The 24,930-nt window shown below is 44.0% G+C and overlaps 1 protein-coding gene across 10 annotated transcripts in view; it reads right to left on the bottom strand.

The window, feature by feature from the left end:
* The window catches only part of LOC137437474 (metastasis-associated protein MTA1), a 160,108-nt gene that overhangs the window by 113,005 nt on the left and 22,173 nt on the right, over nt 1–24,930 (bottom strand). The gene's annotated exons all lie outside the window — the stretch shown is intronic.

Genomic DNA, 24,930 nt, shown 5'->3' with positions numbered 1-24,930 from the left:
CACATGAAAGAAGGATCTTTTATAATACATATGACTGGGTTGTGGCTGCTGTGATTATTGCTGCTGTTTGCGTGTTCCTTCCATGTCCTAATAAAAAGTTCCTGCTGTTGTAGAGTAATAAATGGTACCGTTGGAACATCCGCGTTTCTGCTTCTTCAATACAAGAAAGAGGGCTTCTAAAACAGGACACTTTATGATTGAACAGAAGTTTTTGTTCCAAATCGATTTCTTAGCTTTCTAACAGTACCATTTTTATTATTCTATGACAGCAGGAACCGCTACATTAAAGCTCGAGCCCTCGAGGTCCAGCTTCTTCTTCAGGTGATAAACACACGGATGTGTCTCCTTTTGGAAGTTGAAGATGACTTCTCTACTCGTCAAATTGCATCCTTAACTCTCAAAACCAAAAGATTGTAAATACAAAGGCATCGGGCACAATCATTTAATCACGTGGCTTTTTCACAATATATTAGAGATCGTCATGAATGGCAAGCGATTGCTCACCTGCAAGTTATACTCACCTTGCATATGTTTGTGGAGATCAATTTGGTGCTCACCTTATTTTTTGTATACAGAGTCGAGATTCGTGGAAGAGATAGTACACTGAATGGATCAGGACATAACAGGACAAAAAGGTACAGTAGAGAGAGAAAGATGGAGGGGGAGGGGGGGGGAGATACCAACAGTGGAGTTGAGAGACAACCTCGAGGGAGACTTGGACAAACAATAGGTGTAGATGCGCGTTGTACTTCACACGTTGACGTGTGAATTTGACGTGTGATGACAATGCTCTTTATCCCCTCAAATGATGTGTGTGTGTATATATATATATATATATATATATATATATTGTTGCGGAGATGAGGACTGTATATTTTTTTGATTGTGTGCTGTACTATTATTATTATTGGTTATTCTGCGCCCCCCTACCTCCGGAGCTGTGTAAAGGTGAAAGGGCATCCCATAAATAGTCCACGAGCATACACATCAGCCAAGTAATAGAATACCCCTGTTGGTAGTTATCTCTTATTCTGTGTTTTAGGGTAAGGCTGTGTCTCCCATTAATTGAAGTACTCCATTGCACCAGTGAAAGAGAATAGATCCCCTTTCCTTCCCATCCCCAAAATCTCCCTTTCCTTCCCATCCCCAAAACCTCCATTTCCATATTACATCCCCTCTCGTCATTGCTGAGCCCTCGATTCCCAATCACCTCCCCTCCAATAACCGCCATTGACCATGTGCTTGAGTCGGAGAAGAAAGGCGTGTCTCCACCTCGTCATAGAGGGGAGGAGGGGCGTGCCCGCCCGTCGTCATCCAGGGCGGAGCCCGAGGGTCGCGCGACCAACCAGGGCCGAGGTGAGCACCCCGATGGGCGTGTCCAAAACGCCGGCGGCGTAATCGCTAGAGGCGCTATAAAAGGCGCAAACGGAAGTGAGTAGTGAGTTGGTCTGAGTCGGTTGCCAGAGGGAGTTGGTCGTCAAGAGAGAGTCGTGAAGAGTCAGTCAGTGGAGTCGGTGGTCAGTTGGTTGCGGTGAGGAGTCGGTGGTGAGGAGTGAGTGAACCAAGAAAGAGTTGAGGGTTTGGACCAGACGAGTCGGACAAGGCCTGGCAAAGCACGCGACGTACACAGCAGCCAAAACAGCAGCGTGGGGCCTGGCCTGAACGGCGGCTGCTAAACGCGCCGGTTGTGCTGCGGGACCCCCTTGGACCTCCCTCTCCCTCCAGCCATCCACCTCCTGCCTTTCCACCCTTCTTGTGGACGTGAGTTTGTTCTGTTTGTTCTGTCCTGGGAATAAGTTAAGTCTGTAGATAAGCTAGTATTTGCACTGTGTCACCTGCGTCTTATGTGTTGTAAATAAACTTGATTGCTCCTTTTTGCTTATGTGTGTAAATAGTAAATAAATTCAGTAGTATTTCCAACCTTTTTGTCTTCTTCTTCTTCTTCACATCCGTGTCGCCTTTGTCTTTTCCCTATTGACTAGCTGTAGCGCGATTCGGCCAACGTCTGGGTGAATCGGGTGAGTCGGGGATCCTGTTAGGTCGCGGTAATACACCACCGCTCGGTCATCATAACATCTAAACCGCGATCTGTAACAATTGGTGTCTGGGAGTGAGATTCGGGGCCCGAACCAAATTTTTTTTTAAAAAAACATCTAGAAAAAATTTGGTCAAAATTTGGAGCGGCCGAAATTTGTTTTGTTTTATAAAACCCGAATTTTGAAATCGCGCCATGGCTGGTCAAGGCGATCGAATGCCGGTGGGTGAGCTAGAGGAGGGGTTAGGAGTAACCCAGGATCAAATGGAGGGGAGCAATGAGGAGGCGGTTGAGGGAGTATCAGACGCACAAGATGGCGTCCTCGCGCACGTGGGTGTAGCGGCACCAAATTGCGCTGCGCCCGTGGTCGCGGCAGCCGAGCCAGAGATGCCAGAGTACATGCGAGTCTTTATGATTCAAATGATGGCAAAAATGGATGCTCAGGGGGAGCGATTGGAAGCAAAAATGGGGGTATTGGGGAACCGGATGGAGGCTCAGAATAACCAAATGGGGGTAATGAGGGACGAAGCGAGGGGTACCGGTGAGAAGTTAGACAATAATTTTGAGGGGTTAGACAACGGGATAAAAGAGGTGAAACATGGGTTAACGGGGGTGGAAAATAGAATGGCTGCCCAGGAGAATCAGATAGAGGGGATGAAAAATGGGTTAATGGGGCTAGAAAATAGGATGGAGGACAAATTGCGGGAGATAGGGGAGCAATCCGCCAGAGAAATTAAACAAATGGGAGAGCAGATAGAGGAGGTAAAAATCGGGGTAGAAAACAAACTGGATGCTCAGAGGGATGAATTGGGACAGATGAGGGCGGCATCTACAAAAGAAAGGGAGGAGATGAAGGAGGAGATACGACGAGGTGTGGGTGAGGAGGTCTCGGGGCTACGCGAGGAGGTAAAGCGAGGTGAGAAGCGTATGGAGAAAGAGGTGAGGAATAATACGGCAAAGTTACAGGGGGGAATAGAAGATCTGACGAAGGGAGTAGAACAGCTGACAGTCGGACAAAGGGAACTAGCGGACCAAGTGGAAAAGAACACTGCAATCATCGGGGGTTTGAAAGCGACACAAAAGGACATTAAAAACGAATTAATAGCAACACAAAAGGAATGTCAGATGGTACGTACATGAGGGGTTGACGAAGAAGTTGGAGGAGGTGACAGAAGTGATGGAGACGAAGGACCGAGAGGTGAGGACGCACATCGAAACGGTTAAGGTGGCGTTAGAGGAAGAGATAGAGGGGGCGCACCGGGAGATGAAGGAGGTAAAGGAAAAATTAGAGGAGGTGGAAGAGGGGGTGAGTGAAATTAAGAAGAGACGGAGGGAAACTAAGAGGGAGATAAAGGAGGAAGTCATGGAATATGTACAAGGTCTGTGTTCAAATCATGATGAGGTGCTCACTAACCAAATAAAAAGTTTGCAGGTGGCAGAGGAGATGCGACGACGAGGTACGGAGGTGAGTGGCAATGTATATGATGTGAGGGGAGATTCAGTCGGCTTGGGGGGTGGTGTAGACCCGGGTGTTCGTGAGGGACCAATGGTAAGATGTATGACTGGTCCGGAGTGGATGGACAGGGGAGGTGTGCAAGGAGGTTTGGCTATGGGGAGTGAGGGGGGTGCTGGTGAGCAAGGATGTGGGGGTATGGCGTGGGTAGCGGGTTGCGGAGGGGCGACCCAGGCATCGACACAAGGAGGGGTAGTGTTTCGAGGGACGGGGTACGCGCGGGAGCCCCCCGGGAATAACGTACTGTGGGAGCCCGAACGGGTTGGTCCCGCGTTGATCCCGCAAGGAGTGACGCGCGGGGTCCGACCTTCGGGCACCCACAAGGTCCCACTCGCGCCGTATGACGGCAAGAGTGATTTGAGGGCGCACCTGGCGCAGTTTGAGTACGTGTGTAAAGGCAACGGTTGGAATCCGGACGAAGGTGGAGTACACCTGGTGGGGGCTCTGCGCGGTGCGGCGGCGGAGGTGCTGACGGCTTTACCACCGGGTGCTCTCACTCTGCCAGCTCTCCGTGCGGCATTAATTAATCGGTTCGGCATTGAACAGCAAAGCGAGCTTGTTAAAGCCCAACTTGCGCAGCGAAAACGCAAGCCCCAGGAGACCATCGGGGAACTTGCTCACGATATTCGCCGCGCGGTCGGGATTGCACACGCGGACATGGCAGCGAGTTCCCAGGAAAGCCTGGCGCTGGATCACTTTATTCAGGCCCTTCCGGATCTGGAGCTCCGGCAACAGCTCGCCATGTGGCGCCCGCAAACCATGAGTCAGGCGGCCGACGCTGCAGCCCGTTGGGAAGCAGCGAGGGCCCGGGGAGGCGAGCGCCACGCAGTGGTGGTGCGTCAGATGGGGCCCGTGATGGGGGGCGGCTCCCCAAGGGGGCCCGCCCCCGACGGGGGCCCTGACCTGGAGAGCATGGTCCAGAGGTTAGTGGATCGGCGCCTGGCGGGACCTGGACCATGGCAGGCGGCCCCAGCGGTGGCACCCGGTAGTCCCCGACAGAGTACCCCAATTCGGACATACAGGGGGGGGAATTTGGAATACCGGAGGCAAGCACCTTACCAGGTGAGGTGCTATAATTGTGCTCGGATGGGTCACCGTGCATGGGAGTGTCGAGCTCCGCGCCGGGACGTTTCCCGCCAACCGATGCCCTCAACTCCGCCCCGTATAGATCGGCCTAGCCGACCTCAGACACCCCCCCCGCCAGGGCCCGGGAAACTAGAACGTGCCGGGCATGCAGGGCGGTGTTCGGCAGTAGGGGATGGGGAGAAGCCCTCGTTGACGCGACAGGTCATTCATTGTGGCCGAATTGGGACGGGTAGTTTGACAATTCGGTGCAAAATTGCCGGCGTGGGGGTAGACGCCGTGGTGGACACGGGAGCCAGCGCCACGATCATCAGCCCCGTGGTCCTTAATTCGAGTGCAGACGGCTGGGGTAAAATCCAGCGTCTGGAAAATCATAGTTTGCAGTTGGCTACCGGGGCAACGGCTCCGATCATAGGGCGTGGTTTTGTGACCCTCAAGTTGGGATCGGTAAAGCAAGAGATAGAGGTTTGGTGGCGGAGGTGTGCGACCCATGCTTAATAGGGTTGGATTTGTTGACTGCCAGCGGTTGTAAAATCGACTCGAGTCGAGGGATCCTGCGATGGGGAGTGGAGGAGCTACCATTGGAGGGGGTGAGCACGGCCGAGAGGGTGGAGCTGAAGGCTCCTGAGGCCGTGACCATCCCTCCAGGGGCCGAGGCCATCGTGCCGGCCCGATGGTCAGCTCGCCCGACATGGCAGGAATCCTGCGGCCTGGTCGAACCGGTGGCAGCGCTATCCATACCTGGTTTAATCGTGGGCCGTACCCTTGTAAAAACGGACGGGCCGGTGGTGGCCGTCCGAGTAATTAATATAAGCACAGAACCACGCACTATAGTGAGGGGCACGAAGGTAGCTGGCTGCACCCCAGTTAGAGAAGTCGCGTCAGTGAGGGGCGAGAACGTCCAGCCGAGCCGGCCCCAGGGGGAGCCTTCAATAAGTTCTAGGAATTGGCCCGATCCCATTTGCGAGATGGTAAATCGTAGTAGTGTAGAGTTGGGAGGTACCCAGAGGGAGGCCTTACACAAACTGGTTGGGTCCCATTTGGACCTCTTCTCCTTGTCCACCGAGGATATTGGACGTACGGGCCTGGTGAAACATCAGATCCACACCGGTGAGGCCCGGCCTATTCGTTAGGCCGCCCGACGGCTCCCTTGGAGCAAGAGGGCGGAAGCTGATGAGCAGGTTGAAAAAATGCTCGACGCAGGTGTGATCGAGCCCTCGGGAAGTCCTTGGATGTCACCTGTTGTGCTGGTCAAAAAGAAGGATGGGACCACGCGGTTCTGCGTGGACTATCGCCAGCTAAACAACGTGACACTCAAGGACTCATATCCCCTGCCAAGAATTGATGACACCCTCGATGCCGTTGCGGGCTCAAATTGTTTCTCGACTTTGGACCTCAAGAGTGGGTATTGGCAGGTGGAAATGGATAGGGCAGGGAAGGAGAAAACGGCATTTTCCACAGGTAAGGGACTGTATCAGTTTACTGTGATGCCGTTTGGTTTGTGTAACGCCCCCGCCACCTTTGAAAGATTGATGGAGCATGTACTAGGCGGCATGCCATGGCAATCATGCCTGGTGTACCTGGATGACGTCCTAGTACATGCCAAAACGTTCCCCCAGGCAGTAGCTAATTTGGACCAGGTGTTCGGGTGCCTCAGACCGGCAGGGTTGAAGCTGAACCCGAGTAAGTGCACTTTGTTTGCAAGAGAGGTGGCCTATCTAGGTCACGTGATCGGCCGCGAGGGGGTAAAAACGGACCCAGACAAAATTAAAGCGGTAGAGGAGTGGCCCGCACCACGTACCATCAAGGAGGTGCGGGGATTTTTGGGACTCTGCTCCTACTACCGGCGCTTTGTGGCGAAATTTGCGGAGTTGGCCCGTCCCCTCCACCGGCTTACGGAGAAGGGGACGCGATTTAATTGGACACGGGAGTGCCACGAGGCCTTCCAAAAATTGAAAGGGTGTCTAACATCCGCACCCCTTCTAGCTTACCCCACTAGTGACGGGACATTTACCCTGGACACGGATGCGAGCCAGGAAGGATTGGGCGCAGTTTTGTCTCAGACACAGGAGGGCGTGGAGAGGGTGATTGGTTACTATAGACGGGCCTTAAGTAGGCCCGAGCGAAATTATTGTGTCACTCGCAAAGAGTTATTGGCTATGCTGGCTGCCATGAACCATTTCCACCCGTACCTGTACGGGCGGAAATTTTTGGTTAGAACTGACCATTCCTCCTTGCAATGGCTCCTTCGGTTCAAGGAACCGGAGGGCCAAATTGCAAGGTGGTTGGAAAAGTTGCAGCAGTACGATTTTGATGTGGCCCATAGGGCCGGGAAGGCCCATGGTAATGCGGACGCACTCTCTCGGCGTCCTTGTCTGGGGGAAAACTGTAAATTTTGTGCGAGACACGAGGAGAGGGAGCAATTGGGCGATTCTGCCCCGATTCTCGTCGTCCGGGCAACCCGGGTGAGGGCCAATTTTGCCACTAACCGCGGACGAGGAATTTGGAGATTTGGCATGGAGCACGGCCCAGCAGGAGGATCCTGTCCTGGGGCCAGTGTTCAATTGGGTCAAATTGGGGCAAAGACCAAAGGGGGAAGAGGTCACCCCCCTCGGGGCGCAAACAAAGGCGTATTGGGCTCAGTGGCAGACCCTGGAATTGAAAGGCAACATCTTGTATCGCAAGTGGGTGGAGGTTCCCTCTGATAGAACTTCCTGGCTGGTGATAGTCCCTGACAAATTCAAGAACGTCATATTGCAACAGGTGCATGGTACCCGCTCCGGCGGCCATTTGGGCAGGACAAAGACAATATCTCGGGTCCGCCGGAGGTTCTATTGGGTGAATATGGGGCGCGACATACAGGACTGGTGTCGGAGATGCGACGCCTGTTCTGCCAAAAAGGGACCAGCACGGAGGATGAGGGCCCCCCTTCAATTACATCAGGTGGGGGCCCCCCTTGAGCGGGTGGCTATGGATATTCTAGGACCGCTGCCCCGCACCCGCCAAGGTAATAAGTATATCCTCGTTGTAATGGACTATTTCACCAAGTGGCCGGAGGCCTATGCCCTCCCCAACCAAGAAGCAGGGGTGGTAGCACAGGCCTTCGTAGAAGGATTTGTATGTCGGCACGGGATTCCACAGGAGCTGCACACCGATCAGGGACGAAATTTTGAGAGCCAATTACTAAAAGATGTGTGCAGACTCCTGTCAATTCGGAAAACAAGAACCACGCCCTTGCGGCCACAATCTGACGGGATGGTGGAACGGTTCAACAGAACATTGATACAACAACTGGCATTGTTCACCACCACCCGTCAGGATGACTGGGACGAACATCTCCCGTACCTGTTGATGGCCTACCGAACTAGCCAGCACGGGGCCACCGCATGCAGTCCAGCGTTGCTTATGTATGGGCGGGAGTTACAGGCTCCCGCCGACTTGCTATGCGGTCCCGTGCCAGACACCACGGATACACCGCCGAGGGAGGGTTACGCACGTCACCTGGAGGAAGGCATGGAGCGGGTCCATGCCTTCGCCCGCCGCCAGCTCCATCTGGCGGGGGCCAAGATGAAGCGCAGGTACGACGACCGGAGCCAGGGGAGTCAATACGCTCCGGGGATGAAGATTTGGTTCTTTAATCCCCGGAGGCGGAAGGGAAGGTGCCCAAAACTCACCTCCCCCTGGCAAGGCCCAGGAGTCGTCCTGTCGCAAATCTGTGACGTGGCCATTAAGATCAAAATGGGGCCACGGACCCCCCCCCTCGGATCGTCCATGCCGACCGGATAAGACCTTATGCCGGCGAGCAGGCGCCCTCATGGATCGCCTCGGCTCTAGATGCCGAGGCAGGACCCAGTACCTCTTGCGACGGGGGCTCGTAGCATCAGAGGACTGGGGGGATGGTAGTGAGAGATGCCCCGATGTGGTGGGATGGCAACTCTGTCATCCCTCACGAGTGGGGCAAATGCGCAATAGATTATGGGGTGTATGGCAGTGGAAACTAGCCCGGGTGGGTTAGGTTATATTGTTAGGGATCTAGCGAAGATGACATTAGGTGACGGTAAGGTTAGATAGTGACTGATACCTGTAGTGGGGACGCAGGTAGTTTAGTGTGGATTATAATGACGAGGGAGCGCAATAGTTTAAAGGGACGACTGGGAAGCGCAAGCTTCAGAGGGGAGTAGTTAGATGAGATGATGCCGTGTGTGTGAGGATTGAACAGGTGTGATTGCACAGGTGTGCAACTGAACAGGTGTGTGGAGCAGTGTATGAGGGAGGAGTGGTGATGTGTGTTGTGTTGACCAACTGGTCCAGGAAGAGGAGGAGGGTGCAGGTGGCACCATGGTGCACCAGGTGATTGCACAGGTGTGCAACAAACAGGTGTATGTGGCTGTGTGGAATAAATGGAGTATTGGAATGGATGGTCGTGGAGTGAGTATGGTGGAAATTGTGGAGTGGAGTGGATGGTGCGAAGGTGTGAATGGGGGAAGAGTGGACCCCCATCACGGATACCCGGGGCGGGTAGTGTAAGTGTTAGGTAGAGGGTACAGGTAAATTGTGGTTGGATATTGGCATCTGTGGTGCGAGGTGAAAGAATGGTATTTGGATGGGTGCATTAGTGTTGTGGAAATGGCTGGGCGTGTAGCCTGTTAGTGTGTGTAGTTGGTTTGGGCACTCCACCACTGTGAGGATGTCGGCCAGGTGAGGCCGCAGGTGGGCTCTGGGAGCCGGTAGTTGTGGATGGGGCCCGAGGATCCGGAGGACGGACCCGGGTAGCCCAGTGCCAGAGGGCACCAGGTGGTGACAGAGCCAGGAGAGGGCCTGCCCCAGTTAGTTAGGTTAGGGTGAGGAGCTAGGTAAGCTCGGGTGGCAACTGCAGTGGTGGAGGTGTGCAGGTGGGTAGACCTGCTGGGAGAGCTGCACGTCGCAGCCCAGAAATTGTGCGAGGCACCGGGAGATGAATCGGGGGAGTGAGACCCCAAATTGAGAAGCACCACAGTTTGGTCAATGGGAATTGGTTTTTAGAACCCATAGTGTAAGTTGGCCAATGGATTGGCAGGGAGAGACCCCGGGTAGTGTAAAGTGTGTTAATGTCATTTAGGAAGTAGTTAGGATGAAGTCTCCTCGCACCATCTGCATCCACTCACCTGAGGTGACAGGTACTCCGCACCATGCCATGTTTAATTATTTTTTACTGTGCAAATGTTTGGATTGTGAGACGCATCATGACGTGGGTGTGACATTGTGCTTTGATGTTCCATCTCTGCCTCCTTATGAGGGTTGATGATGAATTTGGTGATGGCAAATTTTGAAGTAGAGGGATTGTGGAGACGAATTTGGTATAGGGGAAATATGGGGAAGACGTGACAGTAGTGACGAATTTGTAAATGTGTAGATTTTTGTACATATGGGGTAAGGGCAAGGGTAGGGTAGGTGACAGGGGGGTGATGTACGGTAGGGACGAGCTTTCTCACTTCGCCCTCCGTACGCATTTCGCCTTGCATTGCCTTATTGATGTGTACCCTTGTGACCTTACCCCTCGCTCAATTGTCTTTCCCCTTTTGTCTCCCACATGACCTGTGCGCCACTGGGTGCCGAGGGGAGCGTGCGTGGGTCGGCCATTGTGCGCCCGAAATTCCCAGAACCAGCTGTCTGCATCGATGCACCACATTATGGACCACATGTCTGTGGCCGAGCACCACTTATGGACCCCATGGGTTGGGGCATGGCCCCTCTGCTGGAACCGGCCATGAGGGCCCGAAATCTTGCTGGCGGACCTTGGCCACAGGGCACCGATGCCCCACAGGTGAACCACACGTAGTCGGCCCCTGTGGGCCATAAATAAAATAAAAACGGACACGTTACGTGCATTCTTTTATTGCAAATAGGCCGCCAGCAAGGGAAGATGACAACACCAGGAAAATAATAATAACCAGCAGAGGGAGCCGAAGAGCAAGAGATCACCTGCAGGGTTAGGGGTTGTTGATTTTATTTTTATGGAACACTGATGAACTATGGTGACTGCACCGATTGGTGCTTGGGTGTGTATTGGTGCGTTTTTGGGTGCTTTAATGGTGCGTCGATGCAGAGCAGACTGTCTCCCCCCCCCCCAGAAAGAACAATTACAGGTCCTGGGTTAGTTTTGTAAATAAAAATAGCGTCATTGTAAATAATGCTTCCCACCGTCAGTGTATAGTTTGAAGACCATTCCGCAATTCGGTTAACTGTGGGCGTAAGTCTGTTAGGCAGGGTGCAATGGAGCAGCGGGACACATTTATTTATGTTTTAAAACTGTCGCACTCAGGGTCAGGTTAAAAGTAGAGGGAACTACACCTACGTGTCACACTAAAAGTAAAAGTTGTAGGCCCGGTACGTGCCTAAGAGGAGGAGGGTGCAGTGTTGCGGAGATGAGGACTGTATATTTTTTTGATTGTGTGCTGTACTATTATTATTATTGGTTATTCTGCGCCCCCCTACCTCCGGAGCTGTGTAAAGGTGAAAGGGCATCCCATAATTAGTCCACGAGCATACACATCAGCCAAGTAATAGAATACCCCTGTTGGTAGTTATCTCTTATTCTGTGTTTTAGGGTAAGGCTGTGTCTCCCATTAATTGAAGTACTCCATTGCACCAGTGAAAGAGAATAGATCCCCTTTCCTTCCCATCCCCAAAATCTCCCTTTCCTTCCCATCCCCAAAACCTCCATTTCCATATTACATCCCCTCTCGTCATTGCTGAGCCCTCGATTCCCAATCACCTCCCCTCCAATAACCGCCATTGACCATGTGCTTGAGTCGGAGAAGAAAGGCGTGTCTCCACCTCGTCATAGAGGGGAGGAGGGGCGTGCCCGCCCGTCGTCATCCAGGGCGGAGCCCGAGGGTCGCGCGACCAACCAGGGCCGAGGTGAGCACCCCGATGGGCGTGTCCAAAACGCCGGCGGCGTAATCGCTAGAGGCGCTATAAAAGGCGCAAACGGAAGTGAGTAGGTCTGAGTCGGTTGCCAGAGGGAGTTGGTCGTCAAGAGAGAGTCGTGAAGAGTCAGTCAGTGGAGTCGGTGGTCAGTTGGTTGCGGTGAGGAGTCGGTGGTGAGGAGTGAGTGAACCAAGAAAGAGTTGAGGGTTTGGACCAGACGAGTCGGACAAGGCCTGGCAAAGCACGCGACGTACACAGCAGCCAAAACAGCAGCGTGGGGCCTGGCCTGAACGGCGGCTGCTAAACGCGCCGGTTGTGCTGCGGGACCCCCTTGGACCTCCCTCTCCCTTCAGCCATCCACCTCCTGCCTTTCCACCCTTCTTGTGGACGTGAGTTTGTTCTGTTTGTTCTGTCCTGGGAATAAGTTAAGTCTGTAGATAAGCTAGTATTTGCACTGTGTCACCTGCGTCTTATGTGTTGTAAATAAACTTGATTGCTCCTTTTTGCTTATGTGTGTAAATAGTAAATAAATTCAGTAGTATTTCCAACCTTTTTGTCTTCTTCTTCTTCTTCACATCCGTGTCGCCTTTGTCTTTTCCCTATTGACTAGCTGTAGCGCGATTCGGCCAACGTCTGGGTGAATCGGGGATCCTGTTAGGTCGCGGTAATACACCACCGCTCGGTCATCATAACATCTAAACCGCGATCTGTAACAATACACACACACACACACACACACACACACACACACACACACACACACACACACACACACACACACACACACACACACACACACACACACACACACACACACACACACACACACACACACACACACACACACACACACACACGATTTTTTTTTTTTTTTTAAACAGAATAAAGTACGACATTTGACACCGAATCATTCCCCTACTTCATGGAATTTGTCTTCATGGCGTTGTGCAATCATCACAAAGTCCTCTTCGTAATCCCCTGTTGCTACAAGTTAATCCTATTTCCGTGTACCAGTCACATGGACAAAACATCTCCCAAATAAGTCTGCACTGCACAAAGCATGGCCTCGCTTGCAGGTGAGTAATTCTAAAGGGTAATTCTAAAGGGCAATATTCTAAAGGGTGATTCGAAAGGGTGATTCGAAAGGGTGATTCGAAAGGGTGATTCGAAAGGGTGATTCGAAAGGGTGATTCGAAAGGGTGATTCGAAAGGGTGATTCGAAAGGGTGATTCGAAAGGGTGATTCGAAAGGGTGATTCGAAAGGGTGATTCGAAAGGGTGATTCGAAAGGGTGATTCGAAAGGGTGATTCGAAAGGGTGATTCGAAAGGGTGATTCGAAAGGGTGATTCGAAAGGGTGATTCGAAAGGGTGATTCGAAAGGGTGATTCGAAAGGGTGATTCGAAAGGGTGATTCGAAAGGGTGATTTGAAAGGGTGATTCGAAAGGGTGATTCGAAAGGGTGATTCGAAAGGGCGATTCCAAAGGGCGATTCCAAAGGGCAATTCCAAAGGGCAATTCCAAATGGTAATTCTAAAGGGTAATTCTAAAGGGTAACTCTAAAGGGTAACTCTAAAGTGATAATACTGAAGTGATAATTATAAAGGGTAATTCGAAAGGGTAATTATTTAAAGTGATAATTCTAAAGGGTAATTATAAAGGGTAATTCTAAGGTGATAATTCTGAAGTGATAATTATAAAGGGTAATTCTAAATGGTAATTCTAAAGGGTAATTCTTTAAAGTGATAATTCTAAAGGGTATTTATAAAGGGTAATTCTAAATGGTAATTCTAAAGGGTAATTCTTTAAAGTGATAATTCTAAAGGGTATTTATAAAGGGTAATTACAAAGGGTAATTCTTTAAAGTGATAATTCTAAAGTGATAATTCTAAAGGGTAATTCTAAATGGTAATTCTAAAGGGTAATTCTTTAAAGTGATAATTCTAAAGGGTATTTATAAAGGGTAATTATAAAGGGTAATTATAAAGGGTAATTCTAAAGGGTAATTCTTTAAAGTGATAATTATAAAGGGTAATTCTTTAAAGTGATAATTATAAAGGGTAATTCTTTAAAGTGATAATTCTAAATGGTAATTCTTTAAAGTGATAATTCTAAAGGGTAATTCTTTAAAGTGATAATTCTAAATGGTAATTCTTTAAAGTGATAATTATAAAGGGTAATTCTAAATGGTAATTCTAAAGGGTAATTCTTTAAAGTGATAATTCTAAAGGGTATTTATAAAGGGTAATTCTAAATGGTAATTCTAAAGGGTAATTCTTTAAAGTGATAATTCTAAAGGGTATTTATAAAGGGTAATTATAAAGGGTATTTATAAAGGGTAATTATAAAGGGTAATTATAAAGGGTAATTCTAAAGGGTAATTCTTTAAAGTGATAATTCTAAAGTGATAATTCTAAAGGGTAATTCTAAATGGTAATTCTAAAGGGTAATTCTTTAAAGTGATAATTCTAAAGGGTATTTATAAAGGGTAATTATAAAGGGTAATTATAAAGGGTAATTCTAAAGGGTAATTATAAAGGGTAATTATAAAGGGTAATTCTAAAGGGTAATTATAAAGGGTAATTATAAAGGGTAATTCTAAAGGGTAATTCTTTAAAGTGATAATTCTAAATGGTAATTCTTTAAAGTGATAATTCTAAAGGGTAATTCTTTAAAGTGATAATTATAAATGGTAATTCTTTAAAGTGATAATTATAAAGGGTAATTCTAAATGGTAATTCTAAAGGGTAATTCTTTAAAGTGATAATTCTAAAGGGTATTTATAAAGGGTAATTCTAAATGGTAATTCTAAAGGGTAATTCTTTAAAGTGATAATTCTAAAGGGTATTTATAAAGGGTAATTATAAAGGGTAATTCCAAATGGTAATTCTAAAGGGTGATTCTTTAAAGTGATAATTCTAAAGTGATAATTCTAAAGGGTAATTCTAAATGGTAATTCTAAAGGGTAATTCTTTAAAGTGATAATTCTAAAGGGTATTTATAAAGGGTAATTCTAAATGGTAATTCTAAAGGGTAATTCTTTAAAGTGATAATTCTAAAGGGTATTTATAAAGGGTAATTATAAAGGGTAATTCCAAATGGTAATTCTAAAGGGTAATTCTTTAAAGTGATAATTCTAAAGTGATAATTCTAAAGGGTAATTCTTTAAAGTGATAATTCTAAAGGGTATTTATAAAGGGTAATTATAAAGGGTAATTCTAAATGGTAATTCTAAAGGGTAATTCTTTAAAGTGATCCTTCTAAAGTGATAATTCTAAAGGGCAATTCTAAAGTGATAATTCTGAGGTGATAATTCTAAAGGGCAATTCTAAAGTGATAATTCTGAGGTGATAATTCGAAAGTGATAATTCTAAAGGGTAATTCTTTAAAGTGATCATTCTAAAGTGATAATTCTAAAGGGCAATTCTAAAGTGCTAATTCTAAAGTGATAATTCTAAAGGGCAATTCTAAAGTGATAATTCTGAGGTGATAATTCTAAAGTGATAATTCTAAAGTGATAATTATAAAGGGTAATTCTAAAGGGTAATTCTTTAAAGTGATCATTCTAAAGTGATAATTCTAAAGGGCAATTCTAAAGTGATAATTCTGAGGTGATAATTCTAAAGTGATAATTCTAAAGGGTAATTCTTTAAAGTGATCATTCTAAAGTGATAATTCTAAAGGGCAATTCTAAAGTGATAATTCTGAGGTGATAATTCTAAAGTGATAATTCTAAAGGGTAATTCTAAAGGGTAATTCTAAAGGGTAATTTTTAAAAGTGATAATTCTAAATGGTAATTGTAAAGTGATAATTGTAAAGCGATTTTTTTTTTTTTTTTTTTGTATACAACATCGAGGCTCGTGAAAGAGCGAACATTAATCACACAGAAAGACAAACAGACACATAAAACAAATAACATCGGGAGCGGTAGACAAGATGGGGAGAGAGGGGGAAGGACACAAACACAACATTTGAGAGCAGGGACCGAGAGACATGGAGACATCGAGAGAACTGTGGGAGGGAGAGGGCTTTGGGTGGGAGGCATGGGAAGGGGGGGGGGGGAGGTGGGAGAGGTATAAAACATATGGACACTGCCAGGACTTCCAGGAAAGAAGTTGGAATTTCAAACAAGGTGGATCTGGGGTGAATTAGTGGGGGTAGAAAAGATCAAGGTTTTGGATGGGGGAAGATAAGAGATGGTGGTGAACAGCTGTTTTAAAGACCTGGAGGGAGGAGTGGGATTGAAGTGAGTGTGGGAGTTTGTTTCAGAGGCGGGAGAAAAGAGGAATGAAAGAGTGAAGGTGAGCAGAGAGCCGAGATTTCGGCAGTTTAACCATCAGAGGGTTGCTGGCAGATCTTGTGCGACCTGCAGGAATATTTGGGGGACAGAGCACAGAGAGAGCTGGGGGAGCAAGGCCGGAGAGGAGTCGGTAGAAGACAGAAAGACCACCTACCTGCCTGCGGTGAGTGAGTGAAAGGCCCTCAGAGATAGCTTCTAAGGATAGCTCTAAAGGGTAATGCTAAAGGGTAATTCTAAAGGGTAATTCTAAAGGGATAATTCTAAAGGGTAATTCTAAAGGGTAATTCTAAAGGGTAATTCTAAAGGGTAATTCTAAAGGGTAATTCTAAAGGGTAATTCTAAAGGGTAATTCTAAAGGGTAATTCTAAAGGGTAATTCTAAAGGGTAATTCTAAAGGGTAATTCTAAAGGGTAATTCTAAAGGGTAATTCTAAAGGGTAATTCTAAAGGGTAATTCCAAAGGGTAATTCCAAAGGGCAATTCCGAAGGGCAATTCCGAAGGGCAATTCCGAAGGGCAATTCTAAAGGGTAATTCTAAAGGGTAATTCTAAAGGATAATTCTAAAGGATAATTCTAAAGTGATAATTATAAAGGGTAATTATAACGGGCAATTCTAAATGTTTTTTTGTTTTTGTTTTTGTTTTTTGTTTTGTATACAAGATCGAGGCTCGTGAAAGAGCGAACATTTATCACACAGAAAGACAAACCGACAAACCGACACATAACCGACAAACCGACACATAAAACAAATAACATCGGGAGCGGTAGACAAGATGGGGAGAGAGGGGGAAGGACACAAACACAACATTTGAGAGCAGGAACCGAGAGACATGGAGACATGGAGAGATCTGTGGGAGGGAGAGGGCTTTGGGGGGGAGGCATAGGAAAGGGGGTGGGAGAGGCATAAAACATATGGACACTGCCAGGACTACCAGGAAAGAAGTTGGAATTACAAACAAGGTGGATCTGGGGTGAATTAGTGGGGGTAGAAAAGATCAAGGTTTTGGATGGGGGAAGATAAGAGATGGTGGTGAACAGCTGTTTTAAAGACCTGGAGGGAGGAGTGGGATTGAAGGGAGTGTGGGAGTTTGTTCCAGAGGCAGGAGAAAAGAGGAATGAAGGAGTGAAGGTGAGCAGAGAGCCGAGATTTCGGCAGTTTAACCATCAGAGGCTTGCTGGCAGATCTTGTGCGACCTGTAGGAATATTTGGGGGACAGAGCACAGAGAGAGCTGGGGGAGCAAGGCCGGAGAGGAGTCGGTAGAAGACAGAAAGACCACCTACCTGCCTGCGGTGAGTGAGTGAAAGGCCCTCAGAGATAGCTTCATCGCGGGAGATTCCAATGATTCTGAAAGCTTTGGTTTCAACAGCGTGAAGCCGAGCTAGGTGTGAGGCAGGAGCACCGGCCCATAGGGGAGAACAGTATTCCATTGAGCTGCGGATGAAAGCCTTGTATGTGGTGAGGAGCTCAGGTTTGCCTAGGAAGGACTTCGCACGACGGAGGATGCCCAGTCGGCGACTGGCTTTGCAGGCCAGCTTGGAAATGTGGTTTTCCCAAGAAAGATCATGGCAGATAGTGAGACCCAAAAGCTTGAGCGACAGAACTTCTTGGAGAGCATTGTTGAGAAAGTAGATGGGAGGGTTGTCCAGTCGATCTTTTCGGAGAGACATAGTAAGAGTGTGAGATTTGTCAGGATTGAAAGACATGTTCCACTTGTTTGACCAGTCTGTGATTTTGTCCAGGTCTTCAGAGAGTGAGGAGGCTGCAGACTGCCGATCTGAAGGAAGAGGCATGGAGCGGCAGAGAGTGGAGTCATCAGTAAAGAGATAGAGAGGATTTTCCAGAGAGTCGGAGAGATCATTGATAAAGACCAGAAAAAGCACAGGGCCCAGCACACTGCCTTGGGGAACTCCAGCCTGAACAGGAAGGGGAGATGAGAGAAATCCATTCAGGGCCACACGTTGACTACGACCAGAGAGGAAGTCCGCAAGCCATGCATGGAGATTTCCATGGATACCATAGGAGTAGAGTTTGGTGAGCAGAGCTGGGTGCCAGACCGTATCGAAGGCACATGATATGTCAAGGGAGACAGCTCTGATTTCCTGTTTGGCATTGAGGACCTCCATCCATTGTTGAGACAGGAGAAGCAGCATGTCCAGAGTAGAGTGACCTGGTCTGAATCCAAATTGATGATCAGAGATCAAGCCATTGGAGAAGAGGAAATATTTCATATCCGAAGCAATGATGGATTCCATGACTTTGCTGATAATTGGGAGCAGGCTGATTGGTCTGTAGTTAAAAGGATCTGTTTTTGCACCTTTTTTGTGTAAAGCGGTAATGTTTGCTGATTTCCAGGATGCTGGCAGATGACCTTGAGCAAAAGATAGGGTGAAAAGAACAGAGAGAGGGTGAGACAGAGCGGCAGAGCAGGATTTTAGGACCCGTGGGCTGATGCCGTCTGGTCCAGTTGCAGAATCAGAGTCGAGGTTAGACAAAAACTCCTCCACCTTGTCAGGAGAGAAGGACACAGAGTCCAGGAGCAGTTGGGTTCGACTGGGAAAGGTGGGAACAGAGAGAGATGGGTTTGGGACTAAAGATTTTGAGGCAAACACAGAGTTGAGGCATTCGGCTTTGTCACGTGCGATGTCAACTGTGTGGCCATTTGAGGTAAGGGAGGGGATGGAGGGGGAACAAACACCAGAAACGGATTTGACCAGACGCCACCAGGATTTGGAGGAAGGAGACAGGTTTGAGAGTTCGTTCTTGAGTGAGGAGAGATAGTGCTTCCTGGCACTCCTGAGGGTAGACACACACTTGTTCCGAGCTTGGTGGAAGGAACTGAGATTGCCTTCAGTTGGATTTGCCTTCCAAGAGGCAAAGGCAAGTTGTTTCAGGGCAACTGCCTCACCACAAGATTCGGTGTACCATGGACGGGAGGAGGGGTAAGACAACTGAAGACGAGATGGGATAAATCTGTGCATGAGAGAGATCAGTTTGCTTTGGAAGAATTCCCAGGAAGAATTGATGTCAGAGGCAGTGTAGATGGGAGACCAATCCAGACGATTGATGGCTGCTTGAAGCCCGTCCCAGTCGGCCTGAGTGACATGCAAGACTCGTCGACGCTGAGGAGGCTCTCTGAGAATGGCCAGAGAGATGTCCACTTTGACAAGCACATGATCAGAAGAACCGATTGGAGCAGAAGAAGAGCAGCAGACATTAGCAGGGAAGTTTGTCATAACCAAGTCTAGAAGAGAAGAAACTCCATTGGCTGAGATCCGGGTCGGGAAATTGACAGATTGTGTTGATAAAGATAAAGGGTAATTTTGACAATTGACAGATAAAGGGTAATTCTAATGTTAATTCTAAAGGTTATTCTAAAGGGTAATTCTAAAGGGTAATTCCAAAGGGTAATTCCAAAGGGTAATTCCAAAGGGTAATTCCAAAGGGTAATTCCAACGGGCAATTCCAACGGGCAATTCCAACGGGCAATTCCAACGGGCAATTCCGAAGGGCAATTCCGAAGGGCAATTCCGAAGGGCAATTCTAAAGGGCAATTCTAAAGGGCAATTCTAAAGGGCAATTCTAAAGGGCAATTCTAAAGGGCAATTCTAAAGGGCAATTCTAAAGGGCAATTCTAAAGGGCAATTCTAAAGGGCAATTCTAAAGGGCAATTCTAAAGGGCAATTCTAAAGGGCAATTCTAAAGGGTAATTCTAAAGGGTAATTCTAAAGGGTAATTCTAAAGGGTAATTCTAAAGGGTAATTCTAAAGGGTAATTCTAAAGGGTAATTCTAAAGTGATAATTCTAAAGGGCAATTCTAAAGGGCAATTCTAAAGGGCAATTCTAAAGGGCAATTCTAAAGGGTAATTCTAAAGGGTAATTCTAAAGGGTAATTCTAAAGGGTAATTCTAAAGGGTAATTCTAAAGGGTAATTCTAAAGGGTAATTCTAAAGGGTAATTCTAAAGTGATAATTCTAAAGGGCAATTCCAAAGGGCAATTCCTAAGGGTAATTCTAAAGGGTAATTCTAAAGGGTAATTCTAAAGGGTAATTCTGAAGGGTAATTCTGAAGGGCAATTCTGAAGGGCAATTCTGAATGGCAATTCCGAAGGGCAATTCCAAAGGGCAATTCCAAAGGGCAATTCCAAAGGGCAATTCCAAAGGGCAATTCCAAAGGGCAATTCCAAAGGGCAATTCGAAAGGGCAATTCCAAAGGGCAATTCCAAAGGGCAATTCTAACGGGCAATTCTAAAGGGCAATTCTAAAGGGCAAAGGGCATTTTGACACCCTGAAGGGCAATTCTAACGGGCAATTCTAAAGGGCAATTCTAAAGGGCAATTCTAAAGGGCAATTCTAAAGGGCAATTCTAAAGGGCAATTCTAAAGTGATAATTCTAAAGTGATAATTCTAAAGTGATAATTCTAAAGTGATAATTCTAAAGTGTAATTCTAAAGTGTAATTCTAAAGTGTAATTCTAAAGGGTAATTCTAAAGGGTAATTCTTTAAAGTGATAATTCTAAAGGGTAATTCTAAAGGGTAATTCTTTAAAGTGACAATTCTAAAGGGTAATTCTAAAGGGTAATTCTAAAGGGTAATTCTAACGTGATAATTCTAAAGGGTAATTCTAAAGGGTAATTCTAAAGGGTAATTCTTTAAAGTGAAAATTCTAAATGGTAATTCTTTAAAGTGATAATTCTAAATGGTAATTCTTTAAAGTGATAATTCTAAATGGTAATTCTTTAAAGTGATAATTCGAAAGGGTAATTCTTAAGGGTAATTCTTCAAAGTGATAATTCTAAAGGGTAATTCTAAAGTGATAATTCTAAAGGGTAATTCTAAAGGGTAATTCTAAAGGTAATTCTTTAAAGTGATAATTCTAAATGGTAATTCTTTAAAGTGATAATTCTAAATGGTAATTCTTTAAAGTGATAATTCTAAAGGGTAATTCTTTAAAGTGATAATACGAAAGGGTAATTCTAAAGGGTAATTCTTTAAAGTGATAATTCTAAAGGGTAATTCTAAAGGGTAATTCTTCAAAGTGATAATTCTAAAGGGTAATTCTAAAGTGATAATTCTAAAGTGATAATTCTAAAGGGTAATTCTAAAGGGTAATTCTTTAAAGTGATAATTCTAAATGGTAATTCTTTAAAGTGATAATTCTAAATGCTAATTCTTTAAAGTGATAATTCTAAATGGTAATTCTTTAAAGTGATAATTCTAAATGGTAATTCTTTAAAGTGATAATTCTAAATGGTAATTCTTTAAAGTGATAATTCTAAAGGGTAATTCTAAATGGTAATTCTTTAAAGTGATAATTCTAAATGGTAATTCTTTAAAGTGATAATTCTAAATGGTAATTCTTTAAAGTGATAATTCTAAATGGTAATTCTTTAAAGTGATAATTCTAAAGGGTAATTCTAAATGGTAATTCTTTAAAGAGATAATTCTAAATGGTAATTCTTTAAAGTGATAATTCTAAAGGGTAATTCTAAATGGTAATTCTTTAAAGTGATAATTCTAAAGGGTAATTCTAAATGGTAATTCTTTAAAGTGATAATTCTAAATGGTAATTCTTTAAAGTGATAATTCTAAAGGGTAATTCTAAATGGTAATTCTTTAAAGTGATAATTCTAAAGGGTAATTCTAAATGGTAATTCTTTAAAGTGATAATTCTAAATGGTAATTCTTTAAAGTGATTATTCTAAAGGGTGATTCTAAAGGGTAATTCTTTAAAGTGATAATTCTAAAGTGTAATTCTAAAGGGTAATTCTAAAGGGCAATTCTAAAGGGTAATTCTAAAGGGTAATTCTAAATGGTAATTCTAAATGGTAATTCTTAAGTGTAATTCTTTAAAGTGATAATTCTAAATGGTAATTCTAAATGGTAATTCTCTAAAGGGTAATTCTAAAATGTAATTCTAAAGTGCAATTCTAAAGGGTAATTCTTTAAAGTGATAATTATAAAGGGTGATTCTAAATGGTAATTCTTTAAAGTGATAATTCTAAATGGTAATTCTTTAAAGTGATAATTCTAAAGGGTAATTCTAAATGGTAATTCTTTAAAGAGATAATTCTAAATGGTAATTCTTTAAAGTGATAATTCTAAAGGGTAATTCTAAATGGTAATTCTTTAAAGTGATAATTCTAAAGGGTAATTCTAAATGGTAATTCTTTAAAGTGATAATTCTAAATGGTAATTCTTTAAAGTGATAATTCTAAAGGGTAATTCTAAATGGTAATTCTTTAAAGTGATAATTCTAAAGGGTAATTCTAAATGGTAATTCTTTAAAGTGATAATTCTAAATGGTAATTCTTTAAAGTGATTATTCTAAAGGGTGATTCTAAAGGGTAATTCTTTAAAGTGATAATTCTAAAGTGTAATTCTAAAGGGTAATTCTAAAGGGCAATTCTAAAGGGTAATTCTAAAGGGTAATTCTAAATGGTAATTCTAAATGGTAATTCTTAAGTGTAATTCTTTAAAGTGATAATTCTAAATGGTAATTCTAAATGGTAATTCTCTAAAGGGTAATTCTAAAATGTAATTCTAAAGTGCAATTCTAAAGGGTAATTCTTTAAAGTGATAATTATAAAGGGTGATTCTAAAGGGTAATTCTTTAAAGTGATAATTCTAAAGGGTAATTCTTTAAAGTGATAATTCTAAAGGGTGATTCTAAAGGGTGATTCTAAAGGGTGATTCTAAAGGGTGATTCTAAAGGGTGATTCTAAAGGGTGATTCTAAAGGGTGATTCTAAAGGGTGATTCTAAAGGGTGATTCTAAAGGGTGATTCTAAAGGGTGATTCTAAAGGGTGATTCTAAAGGGTGATTCTCAAGGGTAATTCTTTAAAGTGATAATTCCAAAGGGTAATTTTAAAGGGTAATTCTTTAAAGTGATAATTCTAAATGGTAATTCTAAAGGGTAATTCTTTAAAGTGATAATTCTAAATGGTAATTCTTTAAAGTGATAATTCAAAATGGTAATTCTTTGAAGTGATAATTCTAAAGGGTAATTATTTAAAGTGATAATTCTAAATGGTAATTCTAAAGGGTAATTCTTTAAAGTGATAATTCTAAATGGTAATTCTTTAAAGTGATAATTCTAAAGGGTCATTCTAAAGGGTAATTCTTTAAAGTGATAATTCTAAAGGGTAATTCTTTAAAGTGATCATTCTAAATGGTAATTCTAAAGGGTAATTCTTTAAAGTGATAATTCTAAATGGTAATTCTTTAAAGTGATAATTCTAAATGGTAATTCTAAAGGGTAATTCTTTAAAGTGATAATTCTAAATGGTAATTCTTTAAAGTGATAATTCTAAATGGTAATTCTAAAGGGTAATTCTTTAAAGTGATAATTCTAAAGGGTAATTATTTAAAGTGATAATTCTAAATGGTAATTCTAAAGGGTAATTCTTTAAAGTGATAATTCAAAATGGTAATTCTTTAAAGTGATAATTCTAAATGGTAATTCTAAAGGGTAATTCTTTAGTGAAAATTCTAAATGGTAATTCTTTAAAGTGATAATTCTAAAGGGTAATTCTTTAAAGTGATCATTCTAAATGGTAATTCTTTAAAGTGATAGTTCTAAAGGGTAATTCTTTAAAGTGATAATTCTAAAGGGTAATTCTTTAAAGTGATAATTCTAAATGGTAATTCTAAATGGTAATTCTTTAAAGTGATAATTCTAAATGGTAATTCTAAATGGTAATTCTTTAAAGTGATAATTCTAAATGGTAATTCTTTAAAGTGATAATTCTAAAGGGCAATTCTTTAAAGTGATAATTCTAAAGGGCAATTCTTTAAAGTGATAATTCTAAATGGTAATTCTAAATGGTAATTCTTTAAAGTGATAATTCTAAATGGTAATTCTTTAAAGTGATAATTCTAAAGGTTAATTCTAAATGGTAATTCTTTAAAGTGATAATTCTAAATGGTAATTCTTTAACGTGATAATTATAAAGGGTGATTTTGAAGGGTAATTCTTTAGTGATAATTCTAAAGTGTAATTCTAAAGGGTAATTCTAAAGGGTAATTCTAAAGGGTAATTCTAAAGTGTAATTCTAAAGGGTAATTCTCTAAAGGGTAATTCTTAAGTGTAATTCTTTAAAGTGATAATTCTAAAGGGTAATTCTTTAAAGTGATAATTGTAAAGTGTAATTCTAAAGTGTAATTCTCAAGGGTAATTCTTTAAAGTGATAATTCTAAAGGGTGATTCTAAAGGGTAATTCTAAAGGGTAATTCTAAAGGGTAATTCTAAAGGGTAATTCTAAAGGGTAATTCTAAAGGGTAATTCTAAAGGGTAATTCTAAAGGGTAATTCTAAAGGGTAATTCTAAAGGGTGATTCTAAAGGGTGATTCTAAAGGGTGATTCTAAAGGGTAATTCTTTAAAGTGATAATTCTAAAGGGTGATTCTAAAGGGTGATCCTCAAGGGTAATTCTAAAGGGTAATTCTAAAGGGTAATTTTAAAGGGTGATTCTAAAGGGTAATTCTTTAAAGTGATAATTCTAAAGGGTGATTCTAAAGGGTAATTCTTTAAAGTGATGATTCTAAAGGGTAATTCTTTAAAGTGATAATTCTAAAGGGTAATTCTTTGAAGTGATAATTCTAAAGGGCAATTCTAAAGGGTAATTCTTTAAAGTGATAATTCTAATGGGTTCTGTTGTTTGTCAGCTTTGCCTACTTCATATTAAAAATGTCAAACTGAATCGCTTCCTTCGGACATGGGTGAGACATTCTTTTTTTCCCATCTCCACCAGGATGTCTTGAATCGTAAAAAAAAAGCAAGAAAAAGATTGGCCAACCCTTTCCTGTCCCATCATTCGTCTTCCTCATTTTAACTTCATTCCAAGCTCACACAACAAGCGAGTCAGAACCCAACACCTCTGCCCCCTCCCACAGATCCAAGCGCATTGATGGTGGAGTAACCAGGTTTGGTGTGGGTGGGAAAAGAGGGAGGAGCAATGGGATGACGCAATAATCGTTAGTGAGAAGGCTCTGCAAAGATCAATCTGGCATGTTGCAGAATGAGAGCAAGGCATGCCGGCTGCCAGCTTCAATCCTCCACCATCTTGCACCACATTAACCATCCGAACCAAAACA

Source organism: Myxine glutinosa, chromosome 12 (genome assembly GCF_964187855.1).
Source record: "Myxine glutinosa chromosome 12, kmMyxGlut1.1, whole genome shotgun sequence".
Lineage (NCBI taxonomy): Eukaryota > Metazoa > Chordata > Myxini > Myxiniformes > Myxinidae > Myxine > Myxine glutinosa.
The sequence above is the reverse complement of the archived record's forward strand: the minus strand, read 5'-3'. Positions and strand labels throughout refer to the sequence as shown.